The sequence below is a fragment of the Schistocerca piceifrons genome, chromosome 5 (genome assembly GCF_021461385.2).
Source record: "Schistocerca piceifrons isolate TAMUIC-IGC-003096 chromosome 5, iqSchPice1.1, whole genome shotgun sequence".
Taxonomy (NCBI): Eukaryota; Metazoa; Arthropoda; class Insecta; order Orthoptera; family Acrididae; genus Schistocerca; species Schistocerca piceifrons.
The window spans coordinates 559618333-559637434 of NC_060142.1; positions in this window are offsets into that span (position 1 = coordinate 559618333).

Consider the following 19102-nt stretch of genomic DNA (forward strand, 5'->3'; position numbering starts at 1 on the left):
CTTTGGATCATGGTGCAAAATTTCAGTCACTTGAATTTTACTGAACAAAGGCAAGATAATGGCTATACTCTCATTAGTCTGTTCCATTTCTATAGTCGGTAATCTACTAGGCTGTGTTATGCTGCTTCGTTTGAGTGACTCCTAAAATTCTAGAAAACGTGGATATCACTCATGATGTCACAGCTAGGTTTTGTGATTTGCTACGTCTTGAGCAGGGCACTGATATACGTACATGACTTCACAAATCGAAACAAAGTGTCATGGAGGCTGCAAAGCCATACTACTATCTATATAACTACCCACATTATTAATACTATTATTAATCTCCTATTTACCCCTGACCTTATCTACGTCATCATTTTCTCCGTCAAAACTCTTATGTCCAACAGGAACATAATTTGCTCTTCATCTTGTCTGTACCTGACCATTTACCTAAACTTATGATGAAGGTTTCTTTGTCCGCAAATAGTTAATCTCATTTGTGGAACATGCAGTTGTTTATCCCCATCGACATAAAAATGTGACTCAGGCTTCTCATCTACACACAGTTTATATCCATTAAACTGCGATCGACACCACTGCATCCCACAAACATTCGTACTTTCACTCACCTCATTATAGTAGAAATTTACTTCATACTGTATAGGAGACGGCTCAGATTATGTTCTCCCACATTAAATTTAAGTTTCGAAGTACGAGAGCGTAACAAAATGGTTTACAACTCAGTCTACCTCGCCGTCACGAAAATGTCGAAAATTTAGCACAGTTTTTCACATCCACTGGCGCATACAACCAAATATCCGTGGCCGATATGATCAAAGCCCTATATAGCTGCAATTTGTATTTAAAAATATCACAAAAATGCTTTTACTGTATACATATTACTGCTAAAATAATGCACCGAAATGGGACCTGGATAAACTGACTAAACCAGAGTTTGTACAGAGTTTCAGGGAGAGCATAAGGGAACAATTGACAGGAATGGGGGAAAGAAATACAGTAGAAGAAGAATGGGTAGCTTTGAGGAATGAAGTAGTGAAGGCAGCAGAGGATCAAGTAGGTAAAAAGACGAGGGCTAGTTGAACTCCTTGGGTAACAGAAGCAAAATTGAATTCAATTGGCGAAAGGAGAAAATATAAAAATGCAGTAAATGAAGCAGGCAAAAAGGACTACAAACGTCTCAAAAATGAGATCGACAGGAAGTGCAAAATGGCTAAGCAGGGATGGCTAGAGGTCAAATGTAAGGATGTAAAGGCTTATCTCACTAGGGGTAAGATAGATACTGCCTACAGGAAAATTAAAGAGACCTTTGGAGAAAAGAGAACCACTTGTATGAATATCAAGAGCTCAAGTAGAAACCCAGTTCTAAGCAAAGAAGGGAAAGCAGAAGAGTGGAAGGAATATACAGAGGGTCTATACAAGGGTGATGTACTTGAGGACAATATTTTGGAAATGGAAGAGGATGTAGATGAAGATGAAATGGGAGATATGATACTGCGTGAAGAGTTTGACAGAGTACTGAAAGACCTGAGTCGAAACAAGGCCCCGGGAGTAGACAACATTCCATAAGAACTACTGACAGCCTTAGGAGAGCCAGTCCTGACAAACCTCTACCATCTGGTGAGAAAGGTGTATGAGACAGGTGAAATACCCTCATACTTCAAGAAGAATATAATAATTCCAATCCCAAAGAAAGCAGGTGCTGAGAGATGTGAAAATTACCGAACAATCAGTTTAATAAGCCACAGCTGCAAAATACTAACGCGAACTCTTTACAGACGAATGGAAAAACTAGTAGAAGTCGACCTCGGGGAAGATCAGTTAGGATTCCGTATAAATATTGGAACACGTGAGGCAATACTGACTCTACGACTTATCTTAGAAGCTAGATTAAGGAAAGGCAAGCCTACGTTTCTAGCATTTGTAGACTTAGAGAAAGCTTTTGGCAATGTTGACTGGAATACTCTCATTCAAATTCTGAAGGAGGCAGGGATAAAATACAGGAAGCGAAAGGTTTATACAGAAACCAGACGGCTGTTATAAGAGTCGAGGACATGAAAGAGAAGCAGTGGTTGGGACGGGAGTGAGACAGAGTTGTAGCCTTTCTCCGACGTTATTCGATCTGTATATTGAGCAAGCAGTGAAGGAAACAAAAGAAAAATTCGGGGTAGGTATTAAGATCCATGGAGAAGAAATAAAAACTTTGAGGTTCGCCGATGACATTGTAATTCTGTCAGAGACAGCAAACGACTTGGAAGAGCAGTTGAACGGAATGGATAGTGTCCTCAAAGGACGATATAAGATGGACATCAACAGAAGCATAACGAGGATAATGGAATGTAGTCGAATTAAATGTAGTATGGCAATGGCAAGGAAATCATTTCTGGAGAAGAGAAATTTCTTAACATCGAGTATAGATTTAAGTGTCAGGAAATCATTTGTGAAAGTATTTGTATGGAGTGTAGCCATGTATAGAAGTGAAACATGGACGATAAATAGTTTTGACAAGAAGAGAATAGAAGTTTTCGAAATGTGGTGCTACAGAAGAATGCTGAAGATTAAATGGGTAGATCACATAACTAATGAGAAGGTATTGAATAGGATTGGGGAGAAGTTTGTGGCACAACTTTACTAGAAGAAGGGATCGGTTGGTAGGACATTCTCTGAGGCATCAAAGGATCACCAATTTGGTATTGGAGGGCAGCGTGGAGGGTAAAAATCGTAGAGGGAGACCAAGAGATGAATACACTAAGCAGATTCAGAAGGATGTAGGTTGCAGTAGGTACTGGGAGTTGAAGAAGCTTGCACAGGATAGAGTAGCACGGAGAGCTGCATCAAACCAGTCTCAGGACTGAAGACCACAACAGCAACAACATCTAAAAATTTAAATATTTTGCGCAAATTGCCCTTGAGCGTTGTTTCGTTTGACATGTGAGATTACGCAAATTCTAATCCAAATGCCAACAAAATCATGCATTCTCTCTCGAAGATAACTCGTGGATTTCCATTTAACATATACGACATTAAAACTTATCGCTACTAGAAATGTTACAACGTGAAAGAGAGCAAAAATTTCATTTGTGTTTACGTGGAGTCCTTGAATCCTTTTTTGGGGTACTTATTTAGCGATTTATTTGCATTTCAATTATCGGAGCTCCAGAATGTAGCGCTTTCCATGTCCACGTTGACGGCGCTACTTTAATGTGTTTGAAGTGCTGTTCAAATCAGTTAAATACTTTCAATGAGATACGTTTGTGGTGGTTCCAGTTTCTTTGTATATTTTCAGAACGTATATTTTGGACAGTATGTTAAACCACCCCATTATCAATAACAACAGATCCTGATCATAGCGGATTTTTGTCTTCTGAGTTCATTCTTTTTATATTCTAACGTTAATGCGTATCTCAAACACGGCAGCATAAAGACATACGAAAGGAGCCAAATTCATTTCGAGATGTGGTTAGGAATCAATACACGCACACAAGATAGTTATTTTTATCTCGAAATCTGTCCTTGTGTTTTCAAATAAATTTTACCTTACAGCCGTCTCACTACATTCACAGTGGGGCAGAAGGCCTTCCTTGAGAGAACTGCAGTATAAAACGACGGTTTATAGTGGAACTTGTTCTATTTTCGTAATCAGGAGGAGATCGCTAAAAATTTCTTGCTTTAATCATCAGCAGGTAGTTCTCCATTATCTCCCACAGATTACACCACTGGCCATAAAAATTGCTGTACCACGAAGATGACGTGCTACGGCCGTGAAATATAACCACAGGAAGAAGATGCTGTGATATGCAAATGATTAGTTTTTCAGATCATTCACACAAGGTTGGCGCCAGTGGCGACACCTACAACGTGCTGACAAGAGGAAAGCTTCTAACGGATTTCTCATGCACAAACAACAGTTGACCGGCTTTTCCTGGTGAAACGTTGTTGTGATGCCTCGTGTAAGGAGGAAAAATACGTACCATCACGTTTCCTACTTTGATAATGGTCGGATTGAAGCCTATTGCGATTGCGGTTTATCGTATCGCGACGTTGATGCTTGCGTTGGTCGAGATCCAATGACTGTTAGCAGAATATGGAATCGGTGGGTTCAGGACGGTAATACGGAACGCCGTACTGGATCCCAACGGCCTCGTACTACTAGCAGTCGAGATGACAGGCATCTTATCCGCATGGCTGTAACGGATCGTGCAACCACGTGTCGATCCCTGAGTCAACAGATGGGAATGTTTACAAGACAACAACCATCTGCACGAGCAGTTCGACGACGTTTGCAGCAGCATGGACTATCAGCTCGGAGAACATGGCTGCGGTTACCCTTGACGCTGCATCATCACAGACGGGAGCGTCTGCGATGATGTTATCAACGACGAACCTCGTACACGAATGGCAAAACGTCATTTCGGATGAATCTAGGTTCTGTTTACAGCATCATGATGGTCGCATCCGTTTTTGCCGACATCGCGGTGAACGCACATTGGAAGCGTGTATTCGTCATCGCCATACTGGCATATCACCAGGCGTGGTGGCATGGGGTGCCATTGGTTACACGTCTAGTTCTCCTCTTATTCGCATTGACGGCGCTTATAACAGTGGACGTTAGGTTTCAGATGTGTTACGACCCGTGGCTCTACCCTTCATTCGATCCCTGCGAAACCCTACATTTCAGCAGGATAACGAAAGACCGCATGTTGCAGGTGCTGTACGGGCCTTTCTGGATACAGAAAATGTTCGACTGCTGCCCTTACCAGCACATTCTCCAGATCCTTCACCAATTGAAAACGCCTGGTCAATGGTGGCCGAGCAACTGGCTCGTCACAATACGCCAGTCACTACTCTTGATGAACTGTGGTATCGTGTTGGAGCTGCATGGGCAGCTGTACCTGTACACGCCATCCAAGCTCTGTTTGACTCAATGCCCAGGCGTATCAAGGCCGTTATTAGGGCCAGAGGTGGTTGTTCTTTTACTGATTTCTCAGTATCTGTGCACCCAAATTGCGTGAAACTGTAATCACATGTCTATTCTAGAATGATATATTTGTCCAATAAATATCCGTTTATCACCTGCATTTCTTCTTGGTGTAGCAATTTTAATGGCCGTTAGTGTATTTTACCTCACCTCCCACACTGCGATACAAGATTGCCAAATGACATTTCGACTCTGCAGTGAAATAAGCTGGAGTTCGTAACATTAGGACGAAAGTAACTTTCGCGTGACGTGTCACTGCTAACTAAAACAGCTCGATGAAGTTTGGACCGTACGAGGAAAGAAATGTGCCAGTGTAGTTCAGAAAGTTACAGAAAGAAATACGCAGTAAGACGAACAGAGGACACTTTCATGCCAAGACAATAATTACACTGCAGTTGCTGCAATTTTTATTAGTTCCCTAGACATTATACAAGGCAAGACGTGGTTCTTCATAGTGTACATGACCACCAAGCAAGGCAATGTAGGCTCTACAACGTTCTCCCACACTGGCCGCATAGTCCGCAGTGAGTTGTTGCGTTTGGGCGTTCCCTTCACCCACCATAGCAGTTTACGACTGCTGGACGGTCGTTTGTGGATGTATAAGTTCTGCAGTACGTCTTCCCTATACCTTTTACATAAGTGTGATGAATTTTAATACGGTGGGACGGGCAGGCCAATCCATTCAACGATTATCCTCTCTTCCAGGAGCTCTATCACCTGCGCTGAACGGTACGGTCGCGCACTGTCATCAATTGAAAATGAAATTGCAAATTTCTGGTAATATCTATGCGAGCAGACTGCTGAAGGCTCATCAGTCCCAAAGCTTACACACACCTTAATCTAACTTAAACTAACTTACGCCAAGGACAACACACACACACCCGTGCACGAGGGAGGACTCGAACCTCCGACGGAGGCAGCAACGCCCGAACCAAGACAAGGCGCCCTAAGACCGCGCGGCTACTCCGCACCTCCATGAAAATGTAGTCACGGCCGGATCTACATCTCAAGAGACGCACATGGGCAAGGATTACAATGTCACAACATAGTTGACTGACAAGTGGACCGTGTTCAATGACTTGTATGTCAGTACACCCATGAAACATCACGCCTCTACTCACCACATCGACCACTAAAATGATTATGTCCGACAATTCTGCCGTATGAGAGTACGACGAGAATACCTTGTCAGACTGAATCTGCTCTCATCCTTGTTGAGCTAGCACTCCTCATTAGCCCTATCCCTATCCTCTAGAATCCATCGAACAGTGTTACCGATCTGTGGGTGTCAAGGGATCACGACGTGGTGTTTGTTGGGCAAGGACTCCGCCCCGTTGCGGTCACCGTGCCATTGTGGGGCGTGAGATTGTGTACCTTGCGGTCCTCCCAAAAGTCGCCGCAAATGCGCCTACCGTTAGACGTAGGCACGTTCCTTCTTGCCTGCTGCAAAATGCAGGAATCATCTGCTGGTGTAGTTATATGCGAACGATCACCTCTCTCCCTTAGGCAGCACTGCTTATGGCTCGGAACTCTCCCCAAGCATGTGAAATAATGCTGGGAAAAATATCAAACTCCAGAGATAAACTGTTCACACTTTCCCTTTGAAACGCCCGGCTTAACCCGCAGGACAGGACACGTAGTTTAAATTGTGGAAAAGGGCTAGAATAAAGGGCTGTCAGTTACACTTAAACATACAACTTTATTATTTAATCAAACATCACAAGAGCCCAAATTTGTTTTTTTAAACACACACCTTTATTCTTTGGGACTTAATTACCGGTTGAAAGCCAGTTTAATTTAAAAACTGCTGAAGGCCAATAACTTAAAATGCAAGCATAATCAGAAATTTAAAAGGCAAGCCTTATGTTACAGCAGTTCTTTATTTAGGCTGAAGACTCAAAGAATTGGAGATTTTCAAATCAAACAATTTGAATACAAAATCGGCTGAAAGCTCATCACTTAAGGCTAAACAACATTAATACAAAAAAAAACAAAGGCCTTACGTAAAACAGTTCTTAATTAGGGAAAACTCAACCAAAACAGAAATTAAAAAGGCAAACCCTCATCTCACAACAGTTCACTAGTTAGGCTGAAGGCCCAAAGAATCAGACACTTCAAGAGCAAACAAGTTAAATGTGGTGTCACCGCCAGACACCACACTTGCTAGGTGGTAGCCTTTAAATCGGCCGCGGTCCGGTAGTATACGTCGGACCCGCGTGTCGCCACTATCAGTGATTTCAGACCGAGCGCCACCACACGGCAGGTCTAGAGAGACTTCCTAGCACTCGCCCCAGTTGTACAGCCGACTTTGCTAACGATAGTTCAGTGCCTACTTACGTTCTCAATTGCCGAGACGATAGTTTAGCATAGCCTTCAGCTACGTCATTTGCTACGACCTAGCAAGGCGCCATTATCAGTTACTATTGATATTGTGAATCATGTACCGTCAAGAGCGAAGTTCATCATTAATGGATTAAAGTTAAGTATTCCACCAGCTACGTCCGTTTTTCTAAATTCTAATTTCCTTGTCCTGTTCCAGACCTCACGCCAGCCTGCGTGAGCTAAATCGCGTGCATTTCGGCCTCCTCTGGTAACAGGGTGTTGGCTCTCCTGCCAACCACAACATTAAATCCAAATAGGCTGAAGGCCTAATACTTACTCCATAACATTAATTTTCTTTAAATACCAAAGGTGTTACGTGAAACAGTTCTTTAAATTAGGCTGAAGGCATAAAGAATCTTACGCCTTAAGGGCAAAACAACCTTAATTTTTTTAAAAATCAGCTAACAGCCATACAAGTACAAACAGCAAGACCAAATAAAAAAGGCAGTACACGCAAGGCCAACAGGGTCGGCCTGGAATTCGAACACTAACGCTCGCTTAGGTGAGACAGGCAATCGGGCCAACCATTCACGATCCGACGACAATCCAAGTGACCGACAGTCAACGTACCCACCGACAAAATAACATCCTCTTCACCCGACCAGGGCACAACGGGGAGTTCAACGAAACAACGTAGAATATATTGGCGCCCACATGGGGCTGTCAAACTACACACCGTGCTGGACAGCAACAACACTATGAGGAATCTACACTGCCTGAAATTTACGGCCAGAGCAGGTAACCGGAACGTTAATGGCCACAAGACAGAAGATTCCCCTGGTCAATTCAAATAACCAAGTACAGTGAAACTCCACCAGAGGGTGGCTAGAATTTTCCAACTTAAAAACCACGTTGTTGCTCGCGGGAATATCCCAACAGCCGACAACGAAATCCAAACGACACCTAACGATATCTGAAATGGAATGTCCTGTGCTTCTAGTTCCAACTTCCAGTCCGCGGTCAGTACCTCTTAATATCCGTCATGCGATCGTAATCACGTCGGACACCATTCAAAAGTAACATCTGAGAGCAAATAACTACTTCGGCAATGCACTACCTTCTCATACCCCACGCGTTACTACTGTCATCTGTATATCTGCATATCAGTATGACACGATTCTCGTCACCCAACTGTACGCTAGACACAGGAGGTGGTATGAACATACTGGAGGTTGGAAATATTTATCATGATCTTGAAGGTATTTGGGATGTTACTGAACGGAAGTTAGAGTTTAAAAATAAGGTGTTTTTCGACTACAATCAACAAATATTGTAATGAAGTAGAGAAGCAGTTGTTACTTATTACTTGTATAATGGGCTTTCATCCTCTTGTATTTCAGCAAAGCTCTAAATAATCGATCACAGCGCCCACATTTAGGCCACCAGTAGTCATAAGCAACAGCAACGAGCAGTCTGGTGTTGGAAAAGGAAGTGACATCAACTTAGTCATAAATTTCCTTTACTTTAAGTTTGTAGTCACGACTTTTTTGTCATCAGTCTACGTTGTCATTATACATCGAAATTGGTAGTATGATGACAAAAAAAATTGTGACCAGTGATAAACTGAAGGAAATTTATTCTATATTCGGGTCATTGTTTTACTCGCGACCGTGTTGCAATTTGTGAAACTTCGAGCCAGTTCCTGAGAGTATGAGCAGCAGCAACAGTACAGGTCACATGCGGTGTTGGGTCCTGAATGGTGTGCTCACCGAGTATGTTCACATCCTGGAGCGGCTGATTCAGGAAGTAGGCTGGCCAGCATTGGTGTATGGGAGGACTGGCGGCAGATGGTGACAGTGGCCCGTGTGTATGGAAGACATAGCGACCACTTACGTCACAGTGACTGAATGATGACAGAGACACGAACAATCTGCAGACTGCCAGTGATTTACAGAGGAGTGAGTTGACGCGGCAAGTAGTAGGGGCAGCATGTTAAAGTATGAACCTGTAACAGCAATGACGTAATATGCACGAGACATCAATTCATGTTCTGGACGAGCAGACTGTACCTGGCTTCTTGGTTTCAGAGATCAGGTTCTTGAGATGTAAGCAGGTGTTAACTTTGATGTGTGATCTTCACTTGTCGTGTGCCAGAGGAGTGGTTTTACTTAATGCAAACACTGATGTGCAGACGCTTTTGTCTGACTATAAATTCATCTTAGGGTGTACTATTTATTCCGATTTCGTGACTGTGGGGATGCTGTAAATTTCAGCAGGAGAGGACTCTCTGCAAATTAAAATCTGAAGGTGTACCTTATTTTGTCAATTGTACTTAACTGATTTATCCTTCTCACATGTGGATTGTAGGTCTTGTTTCGAATTACTGGTCTCATATATTTTGCCTTCAGGGCTATGTAATTGTTATTGGTTGGGTTGCCTATTGTTCTTGTGGTGTCACCGCCAGACACCACACTTGCTAGGTGGTAGTTTAAATCGGCCGCGGTCCATTTAGTACATGTCGGACCCGCGTGTCGCCACTGAGTGATCGCAGACCTAGCGCCACCACAAGGCAGGTCTCGAGATACGATAGAGCACTCGCCCCAGGTGTACGACGACATTGCTAGCGACAATACGGACGAAGCCTTCCTCTCATTTGCCGAGAGACAGTTAGAATAGTCTTCTGCTAAGTCCATGACTACGACCTAGCAAGGCGCCAATTGTAACAGTGCATGTATCTTACGAGTCGCATTTGTATAGTCAAGAGAGATGTATCACAAGGAGTAATTGAAGTTAAGTATAAAGCAGCTACGTATTTTTCTTGCTACCATTCAATAGTTATCCTGTTCCAGAATTCACGCCCGTCGGCGTGTGTGTACGCGTGCCTTTCTTTCGGCTACTTCAAGTGGCGTAACAGTCTTGTTACATCACTACAGATTGGCGACGAGTAAAAAGGTTCTTTCTGATTGCTTACATTTACTTGTCATGGCTTCGCCAGATGTACTGTCCGAATTTTATCGCTTGCAGAATCAGCAGACGCAGGCGTTATTGGATGCCCTTGGACAGCTCGTCCAGGGTCAACGAGACATTCAAACCGATGCGGCAGCCGCCGCTTCACCGGTACCACAGCCACAACCTGCCGTTGCACCACCGTTTCGCAGTTTTAATGAAACCCACGAGACTTGGCAGGAATGGTCCCGCCAGTTTGCCTTCCATCTCGCCGCCTACAGAATTCAAGGTAATGAGCGGCAGCCGTTTTTGCTTTCTTGTGTCGGTGTGTCCACCTACCGTGTGATTGTGAAATTGTTTCCCCGACGCGACGTAGCAACTCTGTCCTACGAGGATATTTTGGCTGCTTTAGATGCCTATTTCAAAGAAACAGTTAATGTGGTTGCAAAACGGTATAAGTTTTTTCGTACGAAACGTACGGCCAGTCAAACTAATAGGGAGTGGGTAGCAACATTGCAAGGACTTACTAGGGACTGTGCCTTTGACTGTGACTGTGGCCTTTCTTATTCAGATACAATGGTGCGTGATGCAATTGCACAGAACGTTTCTGATGTTCGCATACGGGAGCAAATTTTGAAACTAGTTAATCCCTCCCTTCAACAAGTGATAGACATATTGGATAGACAAGACACACTTGACTGTGCTCAGGAATCTTTTGAAACTTCGCCAGCCGTGTGTAACATTAACCGGCCCGCCGGGCGAGCTGCGCGGCCCGGTCAACTGCCCTCGTGCAAACAAACGCAGCTGCCGCCGCGCTCTAAGTCACGTGTGCCGCGCCAGCCCACAAATGCAGTGAAATCATGCCCGCGGTGTGCTACTAGACATTCGCGTGAACATTGCCCGTCACGCCAAGCTATTTGCTTTTTCTGTAATAGAAAAGGACATGTTCAAAGTGTTTGCCAGAAAAAGCTCCGATCAGACAATCACAATCATTCCAGGCCCTTTGCTTCGCGCCGGAATCGAACCAAGGACACTCACGATCGTGGACCTTCGCCCATGGACATTCATGTCGTTAATTCCGATTCGTCCAGTGCCACTTTCTCTAACAGTGACTGTGTTCGTCCCACAAAAACTGTGCGTCGACGTCGCCGGAAATCACGTCAATTAGCAAGTGATTCTGTACCAGTGTCTGTTCAAATTGCACAAAACAGTCGCTCTTGTCGTCAGCAGGACAATAAACTTTTTGTGGACTTAGACTTTGAAGGCAAAGTGATACCATTCCAGCTCGATACCGGAGCTGCAGTTTCATTGATCAATCACGACACGTACAAACAACTGGGCAAACCTCCGTTGCGTGCCACAAATGTTAAGCTAACCACATATTCAGGACAGAAAATTCCTGTGTTAGGACAGTGCAGCCTTCTTGCTACATACAAAGGACAAACAAACCTTGTGTCATTTTATGTTCTTCGTTCTTCTTCTGCAGTGAACTTGTTTGGTTTAGATTTATTTCAGTTGTTTAACATGTCTATTGTAAATCAGGTGCTATCAGTGAGTCAAACTGTGCCTTCAGACAGTGTTTCTCGTCTGTGTGGCGAATTTGCAGACAATTTTGCACCGGGCTTAGGTTGCGCTAAAAACTATGAAGCACATTTGAAACTGAAAGTACACGCGCAACCGAAATTTGTCAGAGCGCGCAATGTTCCTCACGCATTGCGTCATGAGGTCGCAAGAACATTCCACGATTTAGAATCACAAGGTATGAGTGAATGTGCGCAATGCCTCTTTCATTTCAGCTCCGCCTCATTGCGTACGCCATGCAGGTGTTCCGTTTCTCTGGACGACGGAATGCGAACGCGCTGTTCGCCAGTTGAAATCGGCGTTGCTTTCTAATACTTGCCTTACGTCTTTCGATCCCCAGAAACCCCTTTTGTTGATGGTAGATGCATCGGATTTCGGGATCGGTGCTGTGCTTGAGCACAAAGTTGGCTCGCATGATCGCCCTATTGCCTTTGCGTCGAAATTGCTCTCGTCTGCGCAAAGAAATTATTCCCAGATAGAGAAAGAAGCTTTGGCTCTCGTGTTTGGTGTTACTCAGTTCCACGATTTCTTGTATGGTCGTCATTTTACCATCATCACAGACCACAAACCATTGACGTCGCTTTTTCATCCGAACAAGCCTGTACCTCCACGTACAGCGCAGAAATTCATTCACTGGTCTATTTTCCTCTCGCAGTACCGCTACGATATCTTGTATCGGTCCACTGCTACGCACGGCAACGCTGATGCGTTGTCCCGTTTGCCTGTTGCTGAGGATAAAGCATTCGATTCTTCCGAACTTGCCTGCCTGTTCATTGATTCGAAAACCGATGAAGTGGTCGAATCGTTTCCGATTGATTTTCGTTGTGTAGCTACAGCCACAGCTGCTGACCCTGTCCTTGCTACTGTTTTGCGTTTTATCTGACATCCGCGCCGTTTTCGCCTCAGTCATACGGTGCCGCTGAACGATTGGTCCGGACTTTCAAGTCACGGATGTTAAAGTTGAAAGAGTCGCATTCTCGGGAGGATGCGTTGTTGCTCTATTTGTCTTCGTATCGCTCTCAGCCCCGAGAGGGTCGCTCGCCGGCTGAGTTGCTCCACGGTCGTCCTCATCGCACCTTGATGTCTTTGCTGCATCCGCCACATCAGGTTCCTGTGCAGCGGCAGACTCCTGCTTTTGCTCCAGGCGACGTTGTATTTTATCGCAACTATCGAGGTTCACGGCGTTGGCTCGCAGGGCGCATTCTTCGCTGCCTCGGCCGCGCGATGTATTTGGTTTTGGGGGCCTCTGGTGAGGTGCGTCGGCATCTCAATCAGCTGCGCCTCTGTCGTCGCACGGGTTCTGCCGCTCCCCGTCTGCTTTCAGCGACGGTGCCGTCCGGTCAGCGCCCTGGGGACCCATCTACTGGCTCGCCTCATCCCCAGGTGTTACCGACGATGCCTTCCATTTTGCCCCATGGCGACGCGCCGCCGCAGCAGCCGCCGCCACCGCCGCCGCCGCCGCCGCCTGTTCTCCCGGCGGCGCAGCCCACATTCGACGCTTCGCTGCAGCCGCCAAGCGCCTCCCAGGGTCACGCGCCGCCGATCGCTTCCCGTGACCAGCTGTCCTCCACCATGGACCTCTTGCCCGCTACGGACCACGTGGCGTCTTCGCGCGTCGGGTGCCCCGACGCAATGGAGGTCGACCCTTCGGCCCCTCCTGTTTCTTTACGGGCGAATACACCGCATGTTGACGTGCACCCTGGACTGGGTTTTCAGGCGTTTCCTAACTCCCCTCGGACCGAATGGCCGGGTGCGGGTGACACAGCCTCGCCTGTTGTTAGGCTCCCCACCTCATCGCATACGTCAACATGGGGTCCTCCCCACGGTGGGCGGAAGCCTTATCTCACGACCGTTCGCCGATTTGCGGGGGAGGAATATGGTGTCACCGCCAGACACCACACTTGCTAGGTGGTAATTTAAATCGGCCGCGGTCCATTTAGTACATGTCGGTCCCGCGTGTCGCCACTGAGTGATCGCAGACCTAGCGCCACCACAAGGCAGGTCTCGAGATACGATAGAGCACTCGCCCCAGTTGTACGAAGACATTGCTAGCGACAATACGGACGAAGCCTTCCTCTCATTTGCCGAGAGACAGTTAGAATAGCCTTCTGCTAAGTCCATGGCTACGACCTAGCAAGGCGCCAATTGTAACAGTGCATGTATCTTACGAGTCGCATTTGTATAGTCAAGAGAGATGTATCACAAGGAGTAATTAAAGTTAAGTATAAAGCAGCTACGTATTTTTCTTGCTACCATTCAATAGTTATCCTGTTCCAGAATTCACGCCCGTCGGCGTGTGTGTACGCGTGCCTTTCTTTCGGCTACTTCAAGTGGCGTAACAGTCTTGTTACGTCACTACAGTTCTGCCTCGCCCTCTTATTTTAAAGCTACATACATTTCAAGGGACAACAATTTAACCGTGTAGGGCATGTTATGTTAGTTATAAAATATTTTTTGGATTGAACAGAAGTAAGTTTCCAGAAGTTTTTATTTTCATCATGAGATCTGATTTGCTGAACTATATTATTAATATGTATGTGTAAAGCTTCTCAAGTATATTCAGCCACAAACGTCCCAGAGCCTTTCACTCCCTCCATTTTGTACGCAAAGCCTCCAGTATATCTTTCAATTCCTCTAAATCAACCAAATTACGTTTCTCCACACTAGAACACTCTTCCTAATGTTGTAACTCTTGTGAAACCCTGTGGATTTTGCGTATTCGCTAAACGTTTTACATGATTTGCCTAGATATAGTCATTTCTAAACTGTTATACCAGCTCAAATCCTCCTGCTGTAAGCTACGATATGTTTCAATATGTGTAAAATGTTTCGTGACAGAACATCATCAGTAAGGAATCATCGATTTCGTCAGATGAGTACGTCCTAGGACGACTGTCTACCCAATATACTTTGGCCGTTTTCAGTGCTGCCAATAGAATCTACCACCCGATCGAAAGTGTGAAATAAGAACTACTGTATTCTAGTTTGCATACAGGAAAACATAAATACATTCAAGAAAACTATTACACAAGTTTAAAGATAGCAGGTGCCGTAGAGCTAGCCCAGGAAGTAAATTTTCGTCCCCACATCCATGTAACCCGTTATGTGTTTGGCTGGATTTTACAGAGGTTTGGAATGGCTCAGATGTTGTGAGTTACACACGTAGGTAGGACAGTTAATTGTTAATCACTTTTGGCTTCGCTTGCGAATGCACTCTGTGCTTCCCTGCTTAGCAGTCGGACTTCATTACTCTGTTAGTTAGGCAATGTTTCCATTGCTGTATCCACTGAAACTTCATAAATTTTCTAAGCCTCCCAACAAGCGCTCCTACAATAACCCTAGCAATTTCTGTGACTGACTGGGTTCTTCACTCATATTTTTTCTGTACATTTAAAATTCCTTTACGTTTTCTCCTCTGGAGCGTCTGATTCTCAGCAGCCGTCACCGAAAATGTCAATAGAACGCCAGTCTCACCAATCCACGAGGCCCATAAAATCCACACTAAGGTGAAGGGACAGCTAATCGGCAGCAAGTTCGGCATTTGACAGCCAGAACACACTCCGTTTCTCGCGGCATCAACTACTTCACCCCTTTCGCTGCTAACTTTAGATGCGTAACTTCTTACGTACGTAGCTGCCACTTATCGCTCTCAACAACACCGTCCGCAACTGACGGAACAGCAATGCTGGAATACCTGTTTTAACTCTACAGAAGGCGTCAGGTCCAACTTATACATCACGAATGGAAACTACAAATAACTTCTAGTAGGATCTAAACTACGATTAATGGTGTCAGAAAGACTGAAAATTTTAATGAAGGCTCCATAACAAGGTACTCCAGACAGAATCGTCCAAGTGAAAGAGCCCCAATACTGCTGTAGGCAATATCAATGTCCTCCTACTTGTTGTAGGCTTTAGGATGTAGCCCGGTGTGGCGATGTCAGACTATGTGTTACTTGCTCCTGTCTCCTGCCCCAAACAAAGCTCCGCAAGAAAGCATTCCAGATAAGAGCTAGGAATATTTAAGGCTTCGGGAAAATAAATGTCATCCAATTTTCTCTTGTGAGAAGACCGGAGGTGCGATCAGTTTTTACTTGCTAAAAAATATTCAACAGCCAAGATCGCATAAATATTTCTTCATTTAAAAGAACCGGTTTCGACAGACTTTGCTGTCATCTTCAGGTCTTATAAAATCCTTTTTCTATGCAACGTGTTCATTTTACGTTGTACCCCACGCCAAGTCGTAATGTGGATAAATATCAGCACATTATTGTACTAGTTATGAAAAACCTTTTATAATGTGCTGATTTTTATCCACCTGACAATTTGTCGTGAAGTGCAACGTAAGCCAAAACGTTGCATAACTGGAAGAATTTTAACAAGCCGCAACATAATCGCGAATACAATTACTGAACCAGGTACTGTCAAAGGTTTTTTTATTCCAGTCTTTGATCACAATATATAGTCCTCCGACGACGACCGGTTCCAGTCAGTAGCGTTCATCTTCAGAACTACAATAAAAATAATATACAACTAGTGGGCAGTCTGTCTTTCAAAACAATACAGTGTCTCATGTCAAATATACTCTCATAAAAACTGGGAATGTACAGATACAATAAGGCAAAGGGTACCTGTTCTACACCATGTCCTAATCTGATAAAGCCGTAATGGCCTCGTCAGAACGTATAAATACACTCAGCAAAGCATAGTCACTCAGAACCAAAAAATGGTGTAAAATAGGCCACATCGTCCACACAGTCATTTTGCAACTTTCGTTGCTGTACAAAACATACTGAAGTCCAGTACGTACCAGAAATATGTTTGCTGTCACGATGTTTTGATGAGTGTATTTATATGTTTTAACGATGCCATTACGGCTTTATCACATTATAACATGGTGTAGAACACGTACGCTTTATCTTATTTTATCTGTACGTTACGAGTTTGTATGACAGTATATGGTGGTATGAAATACTATATTGTTCTGAAAGACAGACTGACCACTAGTTGTACATTTTTTATATTGTACATCTGAAGATGGTGAGTACTGAGTGAAGTCGGTCGTCGTCGATGGACTTTATATTGTGATCAAAGACTGGAAAAAAGAACATTTGAGATTTTTAAGACCTAAATATGGCAATAAAGTCTTCTAAACCGGTTGTTTTAAGTAAAGAGATATTTATGCTACACTGGCCGTAAAATTCCTTCGAAAAGAAAAGTCAACATTTCAAGAAGGCAATACGAAGGACAATATTCCCCGTTAAATCACGAAACAGTTATGAAGCAGTGCAGTACACTGTTACTGTCTGCTGTTGGTTAACGTACCACAAAGACTCTAACGTTACTGATCCTTCGAGACGTCTGGAACTTATGTTACAATATTGTTCACAGATTTATTCATGGTGATCGCCCATGTACAGCCTTTGTGCCAACAGCTAATCTCTCTCGTGTTTCCGACAAAGTCTTCCAAAATAACAGTTAACGTTTCGCCTATGCTGACGGGAGATGGCGGAGTGATGAAATGCAAGACCAAGATGTCGCGCCCTCCAAGCCATCCCTCAACAAGAGGCGCTGCAATTGGTTAATTTTTGCGGATGCCTGTTTCTTTAATGAGCTTAGCCTTTGCTTGGTTCTGAAAAGTAGTTGCAATGTCTATCACAATTTTATATTAGGCTCTATCTTTCTTGTCTTAGTCAGAATTGGACTGTAGATAGCAAGCGCTTCATAATAACACTAGAAATTTGTTAACTGAAAATCTATCGGTACGTTTCCACCAATGAAAGACTTCTCGTTTGTTGCCCGGACCTTCGCCCCTCCCTGCCCTGGTTCACGACGGCACGGGAACAGAGGCATCCATTTCTGAGCCCTTGACACACTGTAGCTCAAGCAACATGTTTTGGTCGCTATTTCTTTCGGTTACGCTCTTCGTCTGTAATAATATAAATTATTTTTTAATTAGGCTCACATCGCAATCACCAACCCAATTACTTTCGACCAGCATAGCTAGGTAATAGTTTGATTCATATGTTTTGAACGAAAAGCACAAAGCAAATAGGAAGTTACCCTATGTCATGAGGATGAGGATGCAGCGACTCGAACCACAAAGCTACTGATATCTCTGTAGTGTATTTGTCAGACATCTGCTCAATAGTCCCACTTAGGAGAGACTGTGTTTGTCTCTGACAGGTTTTCACAGTTTCATCAACTGTGCCTAATGAGGACATCCCCTTCACGGAGACGGTCTCCTTTAGAGTATGACGCGACGACAAAGTAGGATGTAAACACCGCCTCGGCAGTGGACATTGGAAGTGCAGCGGCGCTCAAAAGCTCTTTGCCTGCGCGGCTGCCTCATTAGCGCTCCTACTGCGCGGTGGCCTGCAGTACGGGTGCGGTCTGTGGGCGGAGCCCGGCACGTTCCGTGCTGCTCTGCGCTGTCTGCTGACGTCTGCAAACCGAGCACCAGATCGCGTCCCACGCTGACAGCGGCTCTGCGCTACTACCACAGCATTCGTGTCACCAGTCGGAATAACGGCGCTAAATCGGGAACAATAAACAGCGTACGGCACGAGAGAGGAGTGTACTGAAGTACTGTAGCGTAGAACAAAGCCTCCGACAGCAAACCAGAGGCGTGGAAATGCAAAGAAGACATTGTTAAAACTCATGGTGAACCTTCACCTGTCCTTTACTTTGCACAATTCGCTTCGCTACTAGTTTCGTTGAAATGACCATTGTCAAGCCAAAGCTGGCACAATCGGCTGGAAAGTTATACCATAATAACAGTAATTTCCTCTTTTGAACCCATCTTGGTATTAAGAGAACTCTTCAAAATAATAGCTCTGTACAACAGTTTTCTTGAAGAAGCAAACTTCACGACAGCTACACTGAAGCGCCAAAGAATCTGGTATAGGTATAAGTATTGCATGGGGGCTTAATTAAAAAGAAAAAACTAATATTAATGAATAAATGCAATAATTTTGGTAGCTGTGTGACCGGTTACGAGGTCTCGTAATCGGTTGATCCTGACTAGTATTAGCACGCAATCTGACTGCATAACATAAAAATAAAGAATGACAACGAATGTCCATTAACACAACTGATTAATTAAGTCCCCTCCAACTATAAAAGCTACGAAACAACAAAGCACAAGTGTAACTGTTCTGTGTGTGGCAGTGTGACTCAACGTACATGTATCTGGCTCGGTTCTTTCTCAATACGCAAAGTATTTTAAACACCATTTACAATGAACTAATTGAAAAACCAGAAATACTATAACTGT